At 36.9% G+C, this 18,853-nt stretch overlaps 1 protein-coding gene across 6 annotated transcripts in view; it reads left to right on the top strand.

Annotated features, from left to right (window-relative positions):
* Positions 1–18,853, top strand: part of ADAMTS3 (ADAM metallopeptidase with thrombospondin type 1 motif 3) — a 264,699-nt gene that overhangs the window by 100,937 nt on the left and 144,909 nt on the right. The window lies entirely within an intron of this gene.

Below are 18,853 nucleotides of genomic sequence, written 5' to 3'. Positions count from 1 at the left end.
TTTTCACAACTAGGTCTTGCAGATAAGAGTAACATTTTGCTATTGTGTTGTTGGTTCTGTTTTCCTGTTCAGCCTTTCAAATAAATGCATTAACACATCACATTTGACTCTTATAGAACTGCTTTCCTCTTAGTATTCAAATTATGAAGGGCTGTATATTTAATTGAGGTTTTGAAGCAGGTTGAGAAACTTCGCCACAGATGAGTAGAACATTTGGAGGCTACTAGGTGGCTGAACTAGGTGGTGTGTGGTGTTTGTGGCATTAGACTCTGGAAAAGAGTATTTTTCCCAGATTTACCTCCCTTTTTATCCTCCAAGATTTATGCTTATAAATATGCACAAGTATTTATTTCGTGCTCTTTTTATACACAAAATGTATACCTGTGCCATTTACTGCTATTAAGTGTTACCTGTTTTTTAACAGCTTTATTGAGATACAATTTAAATACCATACAATTCACCTATTTAAAATTCAGTATATTCCCAGAATTGTGCAACCATCACCACAATTAATTTTAGAACATTTCATCACCCCCCAAAGAAACCCTGTGCCCATTAGTAGGCACTACATTTCCTCCCATTCCTTTCCTGCTCCCTCAGTTCTAGGCAACCACTCATCTATTTTCTGTCTCTGTGCATTTACCTTATTTAGGCATAGCGTATGTATGGAATCGTAAATATGTGGTCTTTTGTGACTGGTTTCTTTCGCTTAGCATGTTTTCAAGTTTCATCTATGTTGTAGCACACATCAATTCTTTATTCCTTTTTATTGCAGAATGGTATTCCATTGTATGGCTACGCCACATTTTATTTATCCACTCTTCAGTTCAGGAACATTTGACTTGTTTCTACTTTTTTAATCTATTTTGAACTGTATAGTATTGTGATCTGAGTTTATCCTTTACTTCCTTCACTTTGCATCCCAAATTGTAAAGTCATACAGATAAACTCTGCTATTTTCCTCTGATTATATCCAGCATTTGCATATGCCATTTCCATGTGTGAGACTTTGTTAACTAACCACTTAGTTCCTTAAACTGTGTTTATAGCTTCATACAAAATAGGAAGAATGAAAGGGAAAACTCAGCACAGATCCAAACACAAATGCCTGTACACATAAATCCCTGGATTTAAAAAGTTAGAGAAATTCACATGTGAGCACACTACTTTTAACAGACAGTAATTGTAAACCTAGGTTAAGACTTACATTGGAAAAAAATACCCTGAGGTGTTTAATGTTTATCCATAAATGTCCAGGATAAGACCATGATGACAGCTACCAACTTATTTTTTATGATCTTGGAGAGACATGAGAGGAATAAATTTTTATCATGCGTCACACACAGAGATTTGCATACCTCTTTCACCTCCCCATTTAGGATTTGGTGAGGGAAGCAGGGAATTCTTTCCTTATTTGTTTTTCTAGGAACAGGAGAAGGAACTGTCTGTGCACTTAAGTGTTTGTATTTTCTCCTCAGAAGGGAAGTCAGCACCAGGTCCGTTTTTACTCAGACACGCAGAGTGGTGGCTCTGTAGCAGTTCCTCTTGCCTGCTGCCATTGTGGCTGATAACTGAGCTGCTTTTTAAGTTTCATATGTAAGAATGTATGGTGTGGTCATGCGTACAAGGACTACTCGTCATGGTGCTCACTTACCTGTGTGTTTCAGTTCCACATACACAGGACCTGGTCTCCCTTGGACGGCCATCCTGCAGCCCCTAGTCTCATGCAGCTTACAACTGGTCAACTATAGATGACAGAGAGCCACCAGAATGACCAGTATTATTCTGTTCTGTTGACAGGGTTTTGAGATATAATTGACCTAAATATAATTTAGAATTTCATCAGTTCATTTTAATACAGATTGTGCTGGATTGCTTAGCAATGAACCAGTTGTGAAAGGCTTGAACTACGGAAAACTATTTCAACACACACTTGTGAGAATCTACCAACTGCCCGGGAGTGTGCTGAATAACTTACAGTGGCAACTCTTAATCAGATTATTGCCTTGGTGCAGATAAAGGCATTTTCAACCCCCGAGAGTGAGCTCTGTGATGGTAGGGACTCAGGCTGTTTTTACTAAATTTTCTTTATATTATACTTGGGACATTTTTGTCTCAAGTACAGTTCTTGGTGTGTGGTAGGCACTCAACAAATATTTGTTAAATGAATGAATGCATAATTTTAACTTTGTATTCAAGGGCTATAGTGTAAGTGTGAGGAACATGGAAGGAACGGTGTACCTAAAATTCCCTTAAGGGAGGGAATTTTGGGCATACATGCCTTTTAACTGGTTTTCAATGACTGAGAAAGATTTCACAACAGGCAGATAAGAGCAGGGAACTAAATTATGAAAATTACTTCTCATCTTCCAGATATCATGATAGATAACAACACTCTTGTCAGTTGAACAAAGTAGTAGTATTATTCCATTCTATTATTACTGTTGTATTATATTATAACATAGTACATAGTATAGCAATCCCTTTATTATGGTGGTATTATTATTATACAAAGGGAAAATTGGAGTTTGGAGACACTAGGTGACTCCCAAGGTCAAAGAGCTTCCAGTGATGGGTCTAGGTTTTTAACTAAAGGATATCTGTCACTCCTTTCCCTATGCAGAACCAATCCTCTCCAAAAGAGTGATAAGTAACTTCCCAAGTAACAGCTAAAGATCTAATTTCAAGATGAAAAAACACCAGAAAACTGCCTCTTTCTTGCTACTAGTTAAAATGTACCAGTAAGCTTTTTCATGGAACACTGCCTCCCCTGGCCCTCCAAGCCACCCGTCTGCCGTGCATCCCGTGAAGGTGAACTCTCTCGTCTGCTCCCCTCTGGTGTCTCTCTCAGAACTCACACTGGGAGAATCCCCAGCCACAAGGGGAGGCCAGTCTTTGAGATATGGCAGTTTAGGTGCTAGACATGTGAGTGAAGATCCTTCAGATGATTTCAGACCTCAGCCATTTGCATCCCTCCCAGACATTTAAATCTTCCCAGCAAGTTCCCAAACACTGTGGAGCATAGATAAGCCATCCTTACTGTGCCCTGTCTGAACTCCTGGCCCACAGAACCCAAAGGAAACATGACGGCTGGAGTGGCAGCAGACAGCTAGTGTCCACGAGGAGAGGTCATTAGAATTGCTCAGGTGTCAGCCTCAACCATCAAGTAGCAGAACAGCAAATGTAGCCACTCACTGAGTTCTTGTTAGGCTTCCATTTCATTTTAATGTAGTTTGGAAACACCAGAAAATGGTTCTGCATAGGAAAAGGCTTTGAATATTTTAGTTCAGTATATTTCAACTACAGTGCTGAGTTGACTGATGAATAAACCAAGACCAGCTCTGTGTTTAATCTTTTCCCCCGTGACAAAGATGCAGCCTCTGATGAAAGAAACATTGTAATAGAGTAGGATTCTCCTAATCTGGAGAGGATTGGTAGCACATGCAATGAATAATGGACATCTGTGAATAATGAGACTGCAGTGTTTGATAACAAAAAGTATTCTAGAGAATACTTACAGTGGTTGTGGAATCTGTGAGCATACACAGGAGTTGGAAACCATGAAATTTCTAAATCAACTCCTTTGGAATGCTTAGAGACCAAGGCGCTATCTTTCCCCTGCCTTAGTCTCAGGGTCTGAAGCTGGTGGAGGAGGCTGTTTAGCCTCTTTCTAGAGAGTAGGAAAGGAGTGCCTTATGCTCCACTTTATCCATATGGGGCTGAATCTCTGTCTCTTCAAACAGCGATAGAATTCAAAAAATTGTTCAAGAACCTCAATTCCTATCTTACTCCATGTACAAAAATTAATTTGAGGTAGATAATACACCTATACATGTAAATCTAGAACCAAATAACTTCTAATAGAAAGTTTTGGGGCAGATAAAGATTTCTTAAGCAGGCCACCAAAAGCAGTAATTGTAATACCAGTGATAAGTTGGACTTCATCAAAATAAAAAATTCTGCTCATCATAAGGTACCATTAAAATAATGAACAGACAAAACAGACTGGAAAAAAATTCACTATGTAAATAAATAAATAAAAATAAAATATATTTTGACATGTGGTAGGCACTCAAAAAATATTTGTTGAAGGAATAGTTATAAACAAATAAATAGTTAAAATGTATATAAATAAGTAAAATATATTTTTACATATGCATATGAAAAACAACTTGGGTACTAAAGAAATCCTACAAATCAGTTATGAAAAGATGAATCCTCAAATTTTTTTAAATGAGCAAAAGAAGTGAACAGACATCTCACAAAAGAAGACATGCAAAATGTCAATAAATACATGAAAGGTATGGTATAGTCATACAGCACAATACTACTCAGCACTACCAAGAAACTACTGATCCATGTGACAACATGGGTGACTCTCAAAAACATTCTGGAAGAAGCCAGATTCAAAAGTCTACATACACTGTCTCTATTTCCTTGGAGTCTGAGAATAGATTTCTTTAAAAAATCTATGATGGTAGAATCAGAAAGTGGTTGCTTGAGGAAGGGAGAGAGAAATTAACTGGAAAAGGCCATAAGAGAACCTTTTGATTCTGACAGCTATATGCTATTTTTTGTTTTTAGTGTTGATTACCTAGGCATTTGCAATTGGGAAGATTCCTACTGGACACCTAATAGTTACATTTTTATTGTATGCCAATTTTACTTCAATTAAACGACGCAAACAAAAGTAGGGTTGATTTTCTCAATAGAACTCTTCAAGTAATAAAGAGTAGAAACTCAAATGGAATAGACATATTTTCCCTCCATGGGGCTTAATGGAATTATTTTGAACTTATTTTTGGGTGGGCAAAATTGACACAGTAGGACGTTTTACATTTTCCTTAGTGTTCCTTTTGTATAAAGTTCTCACCTGCACTGTACTGTATCTTCACAGGAAGAAGGGGAAGTGTGTCAAAGGCACATGGGAATGTGAGCTTGGGAAGAGGTTGCTGTGGCTGATGTGAAAGTTGTGACTGAACATTGCTGTGGGCCAGGTACTGAAAGGCTAAGGCTGAGGTGGTTGGGGGACTGAATGAGCATCATATACTGTGCTAAGAAGTTTAGACTTCATTGTCTAGCAAACAGATATCCGTGGAAGTTTTTAAGTGGGAAAGCACCCCTACTGCTCACACCAAGAAACTGACTGGCTTTCTGGAGAGTAAGCTAAAATCTGGAGAAATTGGTGGCAGGGATATTATTGTTTGAAGATGTTGCTTTTACTATAGAGCAATTGATCTACCATAAAAATGCCCTTTAGGTTCTAACATATTACCAGATTTTCATGCATGATTATAAAATGCTATTCAAACCTTTGTCTCTTTTGAAATTGTTTGAAAAATGCTGTGAAGCTCATCTTTCCTCTTTGATGCTTTTTTACATTATTAGTATTTATAATAATTATTCTTTTGGGCAAGAAAAACCTTTAGCGAAATTGTGAAGTTTGCAGTATTAGTGGTATTTCATTGTAAAATAGTTTGCTTTTTTTTCTATTTGAAGTAGAAAATGTGTTAACCAATGTTCTGCTGAAATTTTGCACTGACATTGTAAGACATATTCCTTATCTTTCTTAGTGAATTTGCAGACAATTGAAGAGTGAAAAAAAACAAAAAAAATGGAGAAAGTCACACTTTTTCTTCTAGGGGATTATTACTTTTGGAAATATATTTTAAAGTCTCAGCACACACCTTTTCAGAAAATGATTTATTTAAACAAAATTACTATGCCAAGGTAAGGCTTAAAACAGTAACATAGCAACTGTAGGTACACATTTAATTTTGTGAGAAAAATGGCAAGCAAAATGTCTTGAGCATGAAATGAATACCCATTGCCAATTCAATAATCTAAAATATCTCACATAAAGAAAAACCACATTGGTTATAATGGTGATATATTTTTTATAACATTTTAATCTAATATGATTTTGTCATTCATGTTTTTTAAAAAAGAACTGTAAGAATTGTTAAAAGATCACACTGGTCACTGTTACTGGTTATATACATAACATCTAAGAAATATTTCATCTAAAAAAGGAAAAAATGATGGAAACAGATGACTGCATTATTTGACTGAAGACTTACTCATACACGATTTCATTTTAAAGGAGCTAACGGTGGTGGAGGAAAAACATGTGGTTTGGCGCTTGAATGTCATAAAACAAAGTTAATATACTTATTCAGTAAAGCTTTTTGAAAAATGAGCTAATTCTTAGGAAGCTTAATACTTTTTTGTTGTTGCTCAAGCTAGTTAGTTACTGTGATAGTAAGGATTCTGATGCATTTTATGAATAAATACTTAATGAAATGATATGTACTACTTTTCTTTCAAAAACTAAATCTATCTTGATTGCCATTTATTAAGTTACATTGGTTCAATCCCAGGGTCCCAAAGCACAAAAAATTAAATAGAGCATAATTTTGACCTTTCATAATATATCAAACCTTCACTTTGTAGATGCTGAAGTATTTTCTACTTAGAAGATTCCACTGATTTCACTTTAGTGCATTATTAATAATCACTGTATAAAACCCATAATGAATATATGTCTACCCAGGAGTTAGGTAGCCTTGTGATCTTGAAGGTAAAGCAGTAGTTAGTGGATCTTGTGACCTTAAGCAAATCAATGTTTTTGATTTTGTTTTGACACTGCCGTAGTTATAGTATAGTACAGAGAGGGTGACCAGTTGTCCTCATTTGCCCTGTGCTGAGGAGTTTCCCTGGGAAATGGGAAATTTAGTGCCAAAACTAGGATGGTCCCAGGCAAACCAGACAGGTTGGTTACTCTATGTCCGCAAGACCTTTACAGGGGTTCTGTGAGGTCAAAATTATTTTCAAAATAGTACTAAGACATTGTTTGTTCTTTCACTCTCATATTCACTCAAGTGTACAGTGGAGTTACCAGAAGCTACAAGAGGTATGCTATTGCAACAGACTGAATTCAGAAGCAGGTAAGGGAATCTAGCTGCCTTCTCTTAGGTCAGACATAAAAAGAATTGCAAAAATGTAAAGCAATGCCACTCTTCTCACTAAGTTTTGTTTGTTTTGAAAATCATATTTTTCATAAAACATTTATTTTACCATGTAATGGGCTATTTTGTTTTGCAATGAATGAATACATATTTTATTTTAAAATTTTAATGCAATAAATACCAAGAAATGTAACCTACATAAACAAATGCTCTTTGGGGATCTTCAGTAATTTTAAAGAGTGTAAAAAAGTCCTGAGACCAAAGCATTTGAGAAACATGGATGTAGAATTTTTCTCCATGAAAGAAGGAACAGTATCATACACTGAGCTTTGTTTATGGGCCAGAAATCCCAGGTCATCTTATTCCTTTTACATCTGTGTGTAGTCGTGCTGCTTCCCAGTACCCTGATTTCCATACAGGTAGAGCAGAGGTGGGTGCTGTCAGTTTACTTTGGCTTAAGCTCACTCTAAATCATAAAAGCTAAAACTCAAAAGAAAAAAGAAATTTGTGGGAACTCAAAAGGATGAAACTGTTCCACCCAATGAAACACCCATCCTCCTTAATGGAAAGATCTTACGGATCGTAAGGGTACCTTTGTATGTTTCTCCAAATTTGTCTAGATTTTGTCAGTACTACTATTAGTGTAAAACCTAATGTTAATATTGTGAATGAAATATATACCACATGACTCCACCTAGCAGTGTGAGACCAGAAAGATTCTGGTTTTCTACACTTTATGAGTCTGAGTTGTTAGTGCTGCCATAATCAAAGCCGCATAAATCTAAGAGAGCTCATCCTAGTATTGCTTCTGTTGTCAGACTTCCTGAAGGACTGGTTTGTAATGGACCACATGGAGACCTGGCTGAGAGCTTTGGGCTTGGTGAATATTGTTGACCACACAACCCTAGCAGAGTGTATTCTGTGTCAATTTTTCAACCTAAACACTTACTTGAGAGTGATAAATCATGATAGAAATTAGATTACGATCATGGTCATAAAATCCTTAATACCCACTAAGGGAGAAAGATCCATGGGCAAAAATCTGATAATCTTTGTGTTTCCATACATTGGTGAAGGGCTTTCTTTTATAAACGTTCAATCACTTTGAAAATATTTTAGAAACTTTGTTCACAAATCTTTGGTGTCAGATGGTTCTAGTGGTACAAATTCTTCCATGGTGATTCTTATTAAAGAGATTAATTTTCTTTCTCAAGGATAACTTCTCTGATAAGATTTAGTGATAAGGGGTGATTTCTGTGTGAATTAGTTTTTCAGAATACCCATGTTGCACCTTTCAGCTGTACTTTTAATTGTTGCCATACTTAAGAATGTCCCATAACGTGAACAGCACAGCAAGAATGAAAACAACATTTGAGGAAATGCATCCACTCATTGAGCATATATAGAGCACCTCTAAGTGCCATGTACTACTATCTTGAAGGAGCTGACAGCCAGTTAGGGTTTCAAAAGTAAACATATAACTTTAATAGAGTTAATAAAGCGGTCCATAGGTAAAGCAGAAGATACAGAGTTTGCCATATCTGACTTGTGAAATTTCTTTTTTTTTCAAAATGGAAATAACTTATTTTTGATACATGTTCAGAGTTGAAAATTTCAGGAAATACAGTACATAATGTAACTTGGATTAATATTTTGATATGCAGTCAATCCTCATTATTCATGGATTATGTATTTTCAAATTTGCTTACTCCCTAATACTTATTTGTAGTCCCTAAATCAATACTTGGCTGCTTGTGCAGTCATTCATGGACATGCACAGAGCTGCAAAAAATTGGAGTGCTTAAATGTGCCTATTCGTTCCCAGCTGAGGTCAAACAAGGTGACACTCTGGCTTCTTGTTTCAGCTTTTATAATAAACAAGTATCTTTTTTCACTGTTTACTTAGTGCCACATATTTTGTGGTTTTGTGCTTTTCATTGGTGATTGCACTGTTTGACATGGCCCCCAAGTGTAGTGATGAAGTGTTGTGTAATGTTCTCAAGCACAAGAAAGTTATGATATATGCATTTTCTGAATTAAGGTATCATTGATATACACTCTTATGAAGGTTTCACATAAAAAAACAATGTGGTTACTACATTTACCCATATATTCAGGTCTCCACCCATACCCCATTACATCAGTGTAGTAAGATGCCACAGATTCACTATCTGCCTTCTCTGTGCTACACTGTTTTCCCTGTGGCCCCTCACATCATGTGTACAAAACATAATATCCCTCAATCCCCTTCTCCCTCCCTCCCCACCTGCCCTCCCACACCCCTCCCCTTTGGTAACTGCTAGTCCCTTCTTGGAGTCTGTGAGTCTGCTGCTGTTTTGTTCCTTCAGTTTTGCTTCGTTGTTATACTCCACAAATGGGGGAAATCATTTGGTACTTGTCTTTCTCTGCTTGGCTTATTTCACTGAGCACAATAATCATCCATCTCCATCCATGTTATTGCAAATGGTAGGATTTGTTTCTTTCTTATGGCTGAATAGTATTCCATTGTGTATATGTACCACCTCTTCTTTATCCATTCATCTACTAATGGACACTTAGGTTGCTTCCATATTTTGGCTATTGTAAATAGTGCTGCAATAAACATAGGGGTACATATGTCTTTTTGAATCTAAGAACTTGTATTCTTTGGGTAAATTTCAAGGAGTGGGATTCCTGGGTCAAATGGTATTTCTATTTTTAGTTTTTTGAGGAATCTCCATATTGCTTTCCACAATGGTTGAACTAGCTTACATTCCCACCAGCAGTGTAGGAGGGTTCCCCTTTCTCCACAACCTCGCCAACATTTGTTGTTGTTTGTCTTTTGGATGGTGGTCATCCTTACTGGTGTGAGGTGATATCTCATTGTGGTTTTAATTACATTTCCCTGACAATTTTTTTCTAATCCCAGCTCACATTCCAGTGATATATGTTTACAATTTAAGAAGAACAAAAGCATGAATCAGCTGGCATACATAATACACCTCGTTTTTTTTGAGATTTTGTAAGAAGCAACCATAAATGCCTGGGAAATCATCTATACACAAGTGTACTATTTAACCAAGATTATGACATAATGGTCACATTTTAGACAATGTTATTAACAGCACATAACTCTAATAAATTTTGTCATAGAACAATACCATGTTTGTGTGATGTCACCTTTTCATACAGCAAAGCGTGTGAGGAAAGATGCATGAAACACTCTGTGCTTGACACACATTAGATCAATAAATGTAACTATTCAAAATAACAAGCACTTTAACCTCATATATTTGATGTGCTAGGATCAAGGCTTGGTTTGAAGCAAGGTATTTTGAAGCTTTTTTGACAGATACACCTTCTTTTCTTAGAATGGTAAATAATAGCGAACGTTGCTCAGAATAAGAACATCAGCAGAAACTCAAGATCCAAAATGAGTGCTGCAGAACAAGGGTGATTTAGAGGGAAATAGAGGGAACCAGAAAAAGTCTCTGTCCACGGAGCTTGATAATGGGCATTTGCTGCTGCAAAACTTCTAGCTGGAGAGATGCTTTAGCATTTTAATGTGACTTGCAGGCAGGGTGTGGTTTTTGATCAGGAGCTGACATTAATGATCAGGGTCAGCTATGGTTAAAGCTTGTTTTCTCCATCATAAGAAGATCATCAGGGGAAAAAGTCAGTATATTTCAATACTGTAAACTGTTTTGGGCTGTTTCAGCCATTTGGCAGCTCTATAAATGGAGTAGGGTTTCATTGAAAGAATGAGAACTGAGAAATGTGTGTTCTTTGCCTTCCAGCTGAGATGGTTGCTGTTCCAATATTAGGACTAGTTTTTGAGTGTTAATTTTAAGAATTGGATCATGTTATTTTTTCCTGAAATTTTACAAATAGCATCAGTAAATATTCTGAAATACATGAACAGTTTGGCATATATATTCTTTTGGCATGAGTTAAATATAATGATTACGTAGGAAATGTAAAAGGGAAATTTCTTGGTGGTGGTGGTTACCATTAGTATGAACTGAGGAGGATGGGTTCAAGGTGATTTGCAAGATTGTTCTCGGTTCTGATTCTATCATTTTTACTAGTTCTCCTTAGTACCTAAGTATTATACTCTTTATTTAAATGTTTTATGAAGAAGAGTAGTCTTATTTGTCAGAGTCCTGGTAGGGAACAATGACATTATTTAAAAGGATTAACTGAGAAGAGTCTCATGAAAGGACTCTGTACAGAGGTGGGGATGGGGGTTAGGGAACCAACACGGATGATGAGGCTCTCGGAACCTATGGAGAACTGGATATCATTGTCCCCGAACCTGACGGGGCCAGGCAGGGAAGTGATATTAAAGCTGGGGCCATGGAAGAGGCTACCCGAGAGGAAAAGACACCCCACTATCAGATTTGTGGTGTGGCAGGGAGGGAAAATAGACACAAATGCTTGGCCTTTCTCTTCTCCCATCCTCTGACTTGGAAGGTGCTGGGGAAGGCTTTTATGGACTAGTCTAAGAAGTGGTACATATCACTTCCACCAATGTTCCACTGGCTAGTATCTGGACAGATGTAATTACAGAGAGGGCTGGGAAATGCAGTTCTCTTGTGTGCCTGGAAAGAAGAGAAGAGTACTGGTGAGTCCCAGCAGCCTCTGCTTCAGGAAGATCAAGAATGATTCCCAATTTTCTCATCAGAATACCTAGTGAATTATAGTTAGGAAGCTATCTTGGGCTTTCTTCTTATCTGTTGGTCACTTTATCTATAATTGCTACTTGCTCTTCATAGGTTCTTTCTTGGTTATAGTCAGTATATACGGATCTTACAGATGTCTCTTGTTTTCCCTCCCCCAAGAATCTCTATCCCTTTACCCTGCTTTGTTCTTATAATAATGCTTATCACTCTATGAAAGTACATCATTTGCTTACTTGGTTATTGTCCTTGCTGGTATTTTAAGCTGTAGAGGGCAGTGACTTTGTCATCTTCCCGACTGTCCCCAGCTTCGTGAGCAGCGAATGACCCGTGGTGGGGGCTCAAACATCATTCAGAGGAAGAATCACAGGATTCTGTGTAGGAGCCACCCAGCCACTGTGCCATAATTCTTTATTCCCATTCTCATTTATGCCCCCTGGAAGTTCTGTTTGCATTATTTCTATTTCTCTCCTTACCACTGTTGTTTGCTCTCCCTAGTTTGATTTGTGTTTTGCTTTATGAGCATTCCAGTTAGTCTAATGAAAGAGGTTTCACTGATGTTACCAGAAGCCATCCTACAGCCTTAACAGTCCATGATCCATTTTTGAATTCATTTCTATGTTCTCCGGTTTCCATCTGACTGGGTGTTACTGGTTTGTTGCCGATGCCTTCAAGTTCCTTTGCTATCGTCCCCGTTCGGTCGCCTTAGGACTCACTTTCTATTCCAGCCAGACTTTTCCCATGAGTTCCTGTGACAGTGTTGGAAGCTTTGTCTCTGTCACCAGCCTTTCCCACTCTTGGCTACACAGCTTTGTCTAAACAACTAAAGATAATATGTAAGGATCAAGTGTTTGCTTTTCTTCACTAGGTGTTCTTTTTCCTCCTTAACTCTATTCTTTCAGGTTTCCACTGCTGTGTAACAACCACCCAAACATACAGGGAAAGTAACAGCTGTTTTATTAAATTCACCAATTTTATTAAATTCATGGATTTTGTGTGTCAGGAATCCAGAGAGGGTAAGTGTGGCTGATTTATCTTAGCTCCAGAATTTCTGGGTCTGCCTCTGGGAATGATCAGAAGACTGTGACTGATTGGAATGGCTGGGTGCCGGGACGATATGTATATAAATTTGTAAGCTTCCTTCTTCATTCGCACCTCGGGGGTCTGGGCTCAGTGATTTGAAGGCTTGGACTGTTACCAGAGGGGCTACACCTGGCCTGTTCATATGGCATGGGCTTCTTATAGTGTGGCAGCTGGGTCCACAAGGAAGCATCTGGAGAGAGAGTGTTCCGTGAGACTGAGGCAGAAGCTGCACATCTTCTTCCTAGCTAGGATCAGAAATCATGCAGTGACACCTCCACCACATTCTTTTGGTCACAAGAGCTTGCCTCGATTCAAGGGGAGGTCAGTTACACTGTGTCTCTTGATGGTGGAATGGCAAGGTCATACCAAGAAGAGCAATGTGGGGTGGGAGATTGTATTGTGGGCCATCTTTATAAAATAAAATCTGCCACACTGACCTGTATCTAATTCATGGGATTTCGTCTGTTTAACTCAATGAGGTTGAACTGAGTTACTTGTTACTGGACCTTGTTATTCAAAGTATTATACAGGGACTGGAAACATCAATAACACCTGGGGGTTTTATTAGAAATACAGAATCCAAGATCATTGAATCAGAATCTGCATTGACATGATCTCCAGGTGATTTATGTGTACTTTAAAGTTTGAGAAACACAGTCTGAGGAGACGTTGGCCATGACATGGGCTTGTCAATATCCACCCAAAGGCAGAAAAATAGCAACTGCTGAAAAAATAGTTGAAGTGATGCAGATTGAAATCCTACTTACAAGTAGAATTTCTATACTTTAAATTGTACCTGATTTTAACTCTGTTAGTGTGAATTGTGATCCAGCTTATATTTTTAGGAACAGTAAATATTTATTTAATATGTGTCTTTAAAACATAGTATAATGTACAATCCTAGCTTTAATGATTATTAATCTTTGGACTGTTTGAACTGATTATGTACTTTGGTGAGTATTTTATGCTGTTTTGAATAATTTCTCAGATCCAAAAAGGTTTTTTTGGATTTTACATTCCCCTTAAACTATTATTTAATTGTTGGACTTTATAAGACTTTTTCTCTCCTGTGACAGCTGTTAGTAGGTGTCTGTGTTTTCTACTGAATGAAAGAACATGATTTTTAACTTATTTCTTATAACTGTTATTTTATGACACCCTGACTCATTCTACAAACTCTTAATAACCTGAGAAGTGTATACTTATTTTATCATTAGTAGAGGACCATTTTGTATTTTAATTATTACATAGAGTTAAGTTCATAGATTCTATTTACTCATGTTTCCTTTTAATAGTCATCTTCTTAAAATTTGGTTTGGAGTAAGGGAATAAATATCTAAAAATTCATTTTGATTGACACATTATTTCTTAAAGAGTTTTTCTCAAACTATCATTTCCAGATTACTACTATTTGCAGCTGAGGTGCTTGTTAAGATTGCAAATTTCTGATCTTCATCCCAGTCCTTTCGACTCAGACTCTCTGGAGTTAAAACATGGAAAAGTCTCTGAGGTTGGGATTTAATTTCTTTGACACTCTTAAGTTTGTGACCTACTTTATATTTGTCTTATAATCATATTTCAAGTTATTTATCATGGGAATAACTGTGTCTTGGGATATTGGTAGGGAACAGTTTTTCAAATTCATGTCTTTCCTGAGAGCTCTAATATTGTAAGATAATTTACTTGGAAGTCATTTTAGAGACTATCTAGTAAAACTCTTGAAATCTTATAGATTATGAAATTGAGCCCTAAAGAGTTTAAATAACTTTTCAAAAGTTGTACTAGTCAGTAGCAAAGCTATGACCAGAGCCCAAATCTTGTGTTAGCCAAGCTAGGTTCCTCCTTGATGCTATGATGAGGTGGTTTCATCTTACCTTTAAGCCCAGCAGTTAGGTATGTTAATGATAAGATCAACAAAGGAAATCCTGAGCATTTAATCAGAAGGGATCTATTGGCTTTCTGATTGACCATGTTAATGAAGTGAATGCTTGCAGTCTTTGATCCTGTCAGGGCATAGTCATCTAATTTCAGCGTTTTCTTAACGATTTTCTTGTATGTCCTTAAAAACCTCATCAGGACTTTGGTAAATTACTAGATAAAATGTCTTAACATGAAAAAACAAGTCAAACACTCTAGAAGGTGATTTATTCTTTCTCTGAAAAGAAGCCAAGATTTTCTTTAAATGAGCAAGTATTATTTTATGCCATGAATTCCATACATGTGAAACATTTATGAAAATGATTTTACTAGAGATTTCCAAGACTTTCTGAAAACTAAGGTAGGGGAAACCTCTCCTTGCACCCATCTCCAAATTCAGTTCCTTCACACCTTTCCTCCTGTCTTCACTTTCACACCCACATCCTTGCCCTCTGTAATTGTTTAAGCAGAGTAGCTATAGGTGAGCCACAGTTCACATATTTTCAGGTTGTTCCATCATTGAACTGACTTTTAAATTGAAAAACGTACTTATGAGTGTTGAATAATTTCAGTTTTTTGCTTCCTTCTGCAAAAGAAAAAATCAACTGTATTTCCTGTGCCTTTTAACATTTTTGGATATTTTACCTTTATAAATTTTTAGTAACAAATTTATTATGACTGTTGAGGCATATCTACACTATGGACATATTGTACCTAAAGTGGATTGTTATTGTAGAGTAACAGGCACAAGAACTCCTCAGAGGCAATGGTCTTCTCTCTGCCACTCATTTGTGCTTATTCTCTCGTTTCATTCACCCTATGAATTAGGAGCATGAAGTTTGGTTGGACTAATCTTTTCTTCTCTTCTTTCATTTTTTAAATTCTTTCTTTGCCTTTTTGTTCTCTCACTGGCTGCCTTGCTTTATTTATTTTATTATTTTTATTATTTTTTATTTATTTTATTTTGGTATAATTAATCTACAATTACATGAGCAACATTATGAATACTAGACGCCCCCCATTATCAAGTCCCCACCACATACTCTATTACAGTCACTGTCCATCAGCGTAGTAAGATGCTATAGAATCACTACTTGTCTTCTCTGTGTTGTACAGCCCTCCCTGAGGCCCCCCCCCACATTCTGTCTGCTAATTGTAATGCCCCTTTTTCCCCCTTGTCCCTTATTTTCCACCCATCCTCCCCAGTCCCTTTCCCTTTGGTAACTGTTAGTCTATTCTTGGGTTCTGTGAGTCTGCTGCTGTTTTGTTCCTTCAGTTTTTTTCCTTGTTCTTATACTCTACATATGCGTGAAATCATTTGATACTTATCTTTTCCCACCTGGCTTATATCACTGAGCATAATACCCTCTAGCTCCATCCATGTTGTTACAATTGTAGGATTTGTTTTCTTCTTATGGCTGAATAATATTACATTGTGTTTATATCACACATCTTCTTTACCCATTCATCTCCTGATGGACACTTAGGTTGCTTCCATTTATTGGCTATTGTAAATAGTGCTGCAATAAACATAGGGGTGCATATGTTTTTTTCAAACTGTGATCCTGCATTCTTAGGGTAAATTCCTAGGAATGGAATTCCTGGGTCAAAAGCTATTTATTTCTATTTTTATTTTTTTGAGGAACCTCCATACTGTTTTCCACAATGGTTGAACTAATTTACATTCCCTTGAGCAGTGTAGGATGGTTCCCCTTTCTCCACGTCCTTGCCAACATTTGTTGTTTGTTTTTTGGATGGTGGCTATCCTTACTGGTGTGAGGTGATATCTCATTGTGGTTTTAATTTGCATTTCTCTGATGATTAGCAATGTGGAGTATCTTTTCATGTGCCTGTTGGCTATCTGAATTTCTTCTTTGGAGAAGTGTCTGTTCAGATCCTCTGCCCATATTTTAATTGGATTATTTCTTTTTGTTTATTGAGGTGTGTGAGCTCTTTATGTATTTTGGATGTCAACCCTGTATTGGATATGTCATTTATGAATATATTCTCCCATACCGTAGGATGTTGTTTTGTCCTATTGATGGTGTACTTTGCTGTACAGAAGCTTTGATACAGTCCCACTTGTTCATTTTTGCTTTTCTTTCCCTTGCCCAGGAGATATGTTCATGAAGAAGTTGCTCATGTTTATGTCCAAGAGATTTTTGCCTATGTTTTTTTCTAGGAGTTTTAAGATTTCATGACTTACATTCAGGTATTTGATCCATTTCGAATTTATTTTTGTGTATGGGATTAGACAATGATACAGTTTCATTCTCTTACATGTAGGTGTCCAGTTTGGCCAACACCAGCTGTTGAAGAGGCTGTCATTTCCCCATTGTATATCCATAGCTCCTTAATGGTATATTAATTGACCATATATGTTTGGGTCAATATCTGGACTCTCTATTTTGTTTCACTGGTCTGTGGGTCAGTTCTTGTGCCAGTACCAAATTGTCTTGATTACTGTGGCTTTGTGTTAGAGCTTGAAGTTGGGAAGCAAGATCCCCCCCACTTTATTCTTCCTTCTCAGGATTGCTTTGGCTATTCGGGGTCTTTGGTGGTTCCATATGAATTTTAGAACTGTTTGTTCTGGTTTGTTGAAGAATGCTGTTGGTATTTTGATAGGGATTGAATTGAATCTGTAGATTGCTTTAGGCAGGATGGCCATTTAGACAATATTAATTCTTCCTAGCCTAGAGCATGGATGAATTTCCATTTGTTAGTGTCCTCTTTAATTTATCTTAAGAGTGTCTTGTAGTTTTCAGGGTATAAGTCTTTCGCTTCCTTGGTTAGATTTATTCCTAAGTATTTTGTTCTTTTTGATGCAATTGTGAATGGAATTGTTTTCCTGATTTCTCTTTCTATTTGTTCATTGTTAGTGTATAGGAAAGCCACAGATTTCTGTGTATTAATTTTGTATCCTGAAGCTTTGCTGAATTCAGATATTAGTTCTAGTAGTTTTGGAGTGGAGTCTTTAGGGTTTTTTATGTACAATATCATGTCATCTGCAAATAGTGACAGTTTGACTTCTTCTTTACCAATCTGGATGCCTTGTATTTCTTTGTGTTGTCTGATTGCAGTGGCTAGGACTTCCAGTACTATGTTGAATAACAGTGGGGAGAGTGGGCATCCCTGTCTTGTTCCTGATTTAGGTGAAAAGCTTTTAGCTTCTCACTGTTAAGTATGATGTTGGCTGTGGGTTTGTAGTATATGGCCTTTATTATGTTGAGGTACTTGCACTCTGTACCCATTTTGTTGAAAGTTTTTATCATGAATGGATGTTGAATTTTGTCGAATGCTTTTTCAGCATCTATGAAGATGATCATGTGGTTTTTGTCCTTCTTTTTGTTGATGTGGTGGATGATGTTGATGGATTTTCGAATGTTATACCATCCTTGCATCCCTGAGATGAATCCCACTTGATCATGGTGTATGATCCTCTTGATGTATTTTTGAATTTGGTTTGCTACTATTTTGTTGAGTATTCATCTATGTTCATCTGGGATATTGGTCTGCAATTTTCTTTTTTTGTGGTATCTTTGCCTGGTTTTGGTATTAGAGTGATGCTGGCTTCATAGAATGAGTTTGGAAGTACTCTCTCTTCTTCTGTTTTTTGGAATACTTTAAGGAGAATGGATATTATGTCTTCTCTATATGTCTGATAAAATTCAGCGGTGAATCCATCTGGCCCAGGGGTTTTGTTCTTGGGTAGTTTTTTGATTACCAATTCAATTTCATTGATGGTAATTGGTCTGTTTAGATTTTGTGTTTCTTCCTTGGTCAGTCTTGGAAGGTTGTATTTTTCTAGGAAGTTGTCCATTTCTTCTAGGTTTTCCAGCTTGTTAGCATACAGGTTTTCATAGTATTCTCTAACAATTCTTTGTATTATTATTTCTGTGGGGTCTGTCATGATTTTTCCTTTCTCATTTCTAATTCTGTTTATGTCTGCAGATTTTCTTTTTCTCTTAATAAGTCTGGCTAGGGGTTTATCTATTTTCTTTATTTTCTCAAAGAACCAGCTCTTGGTTTCATTGATTTTTTTCTATTGTTTTATTCTTCTCAGTTGTATTTATTTCTTCTCTGATCTTTATTATGTCCCTCCTTCTGCTGACTTTGGGCCTCATTTCTTCTTCTTTTTCCAGTTTCAATAATTGTGACTTAGACTATTCATTTCAGATGGTTGTTCCTTCTTTAAATAGGCCTGGATTGCTATATACTTTCTGTTGT

Source organism: Manis pentadactyla, chromosome 5 (assembly GCF_030020395.1).
Source record: "Manis pentadactyla isolate mManPen7 chromosome 5, mManPen7.hap1, whole genome shotgun sequence".
NCBI classification, from domain to species: domain Eukaryota; kingdom Metazoa; phylum Chordata; class Mammalia; order Pholidota; family Manidae; genus Manis; species Manis pentadactyla.
This window is presented reverse-complemented; position numbering and strand designations above follow the sequence as displayed.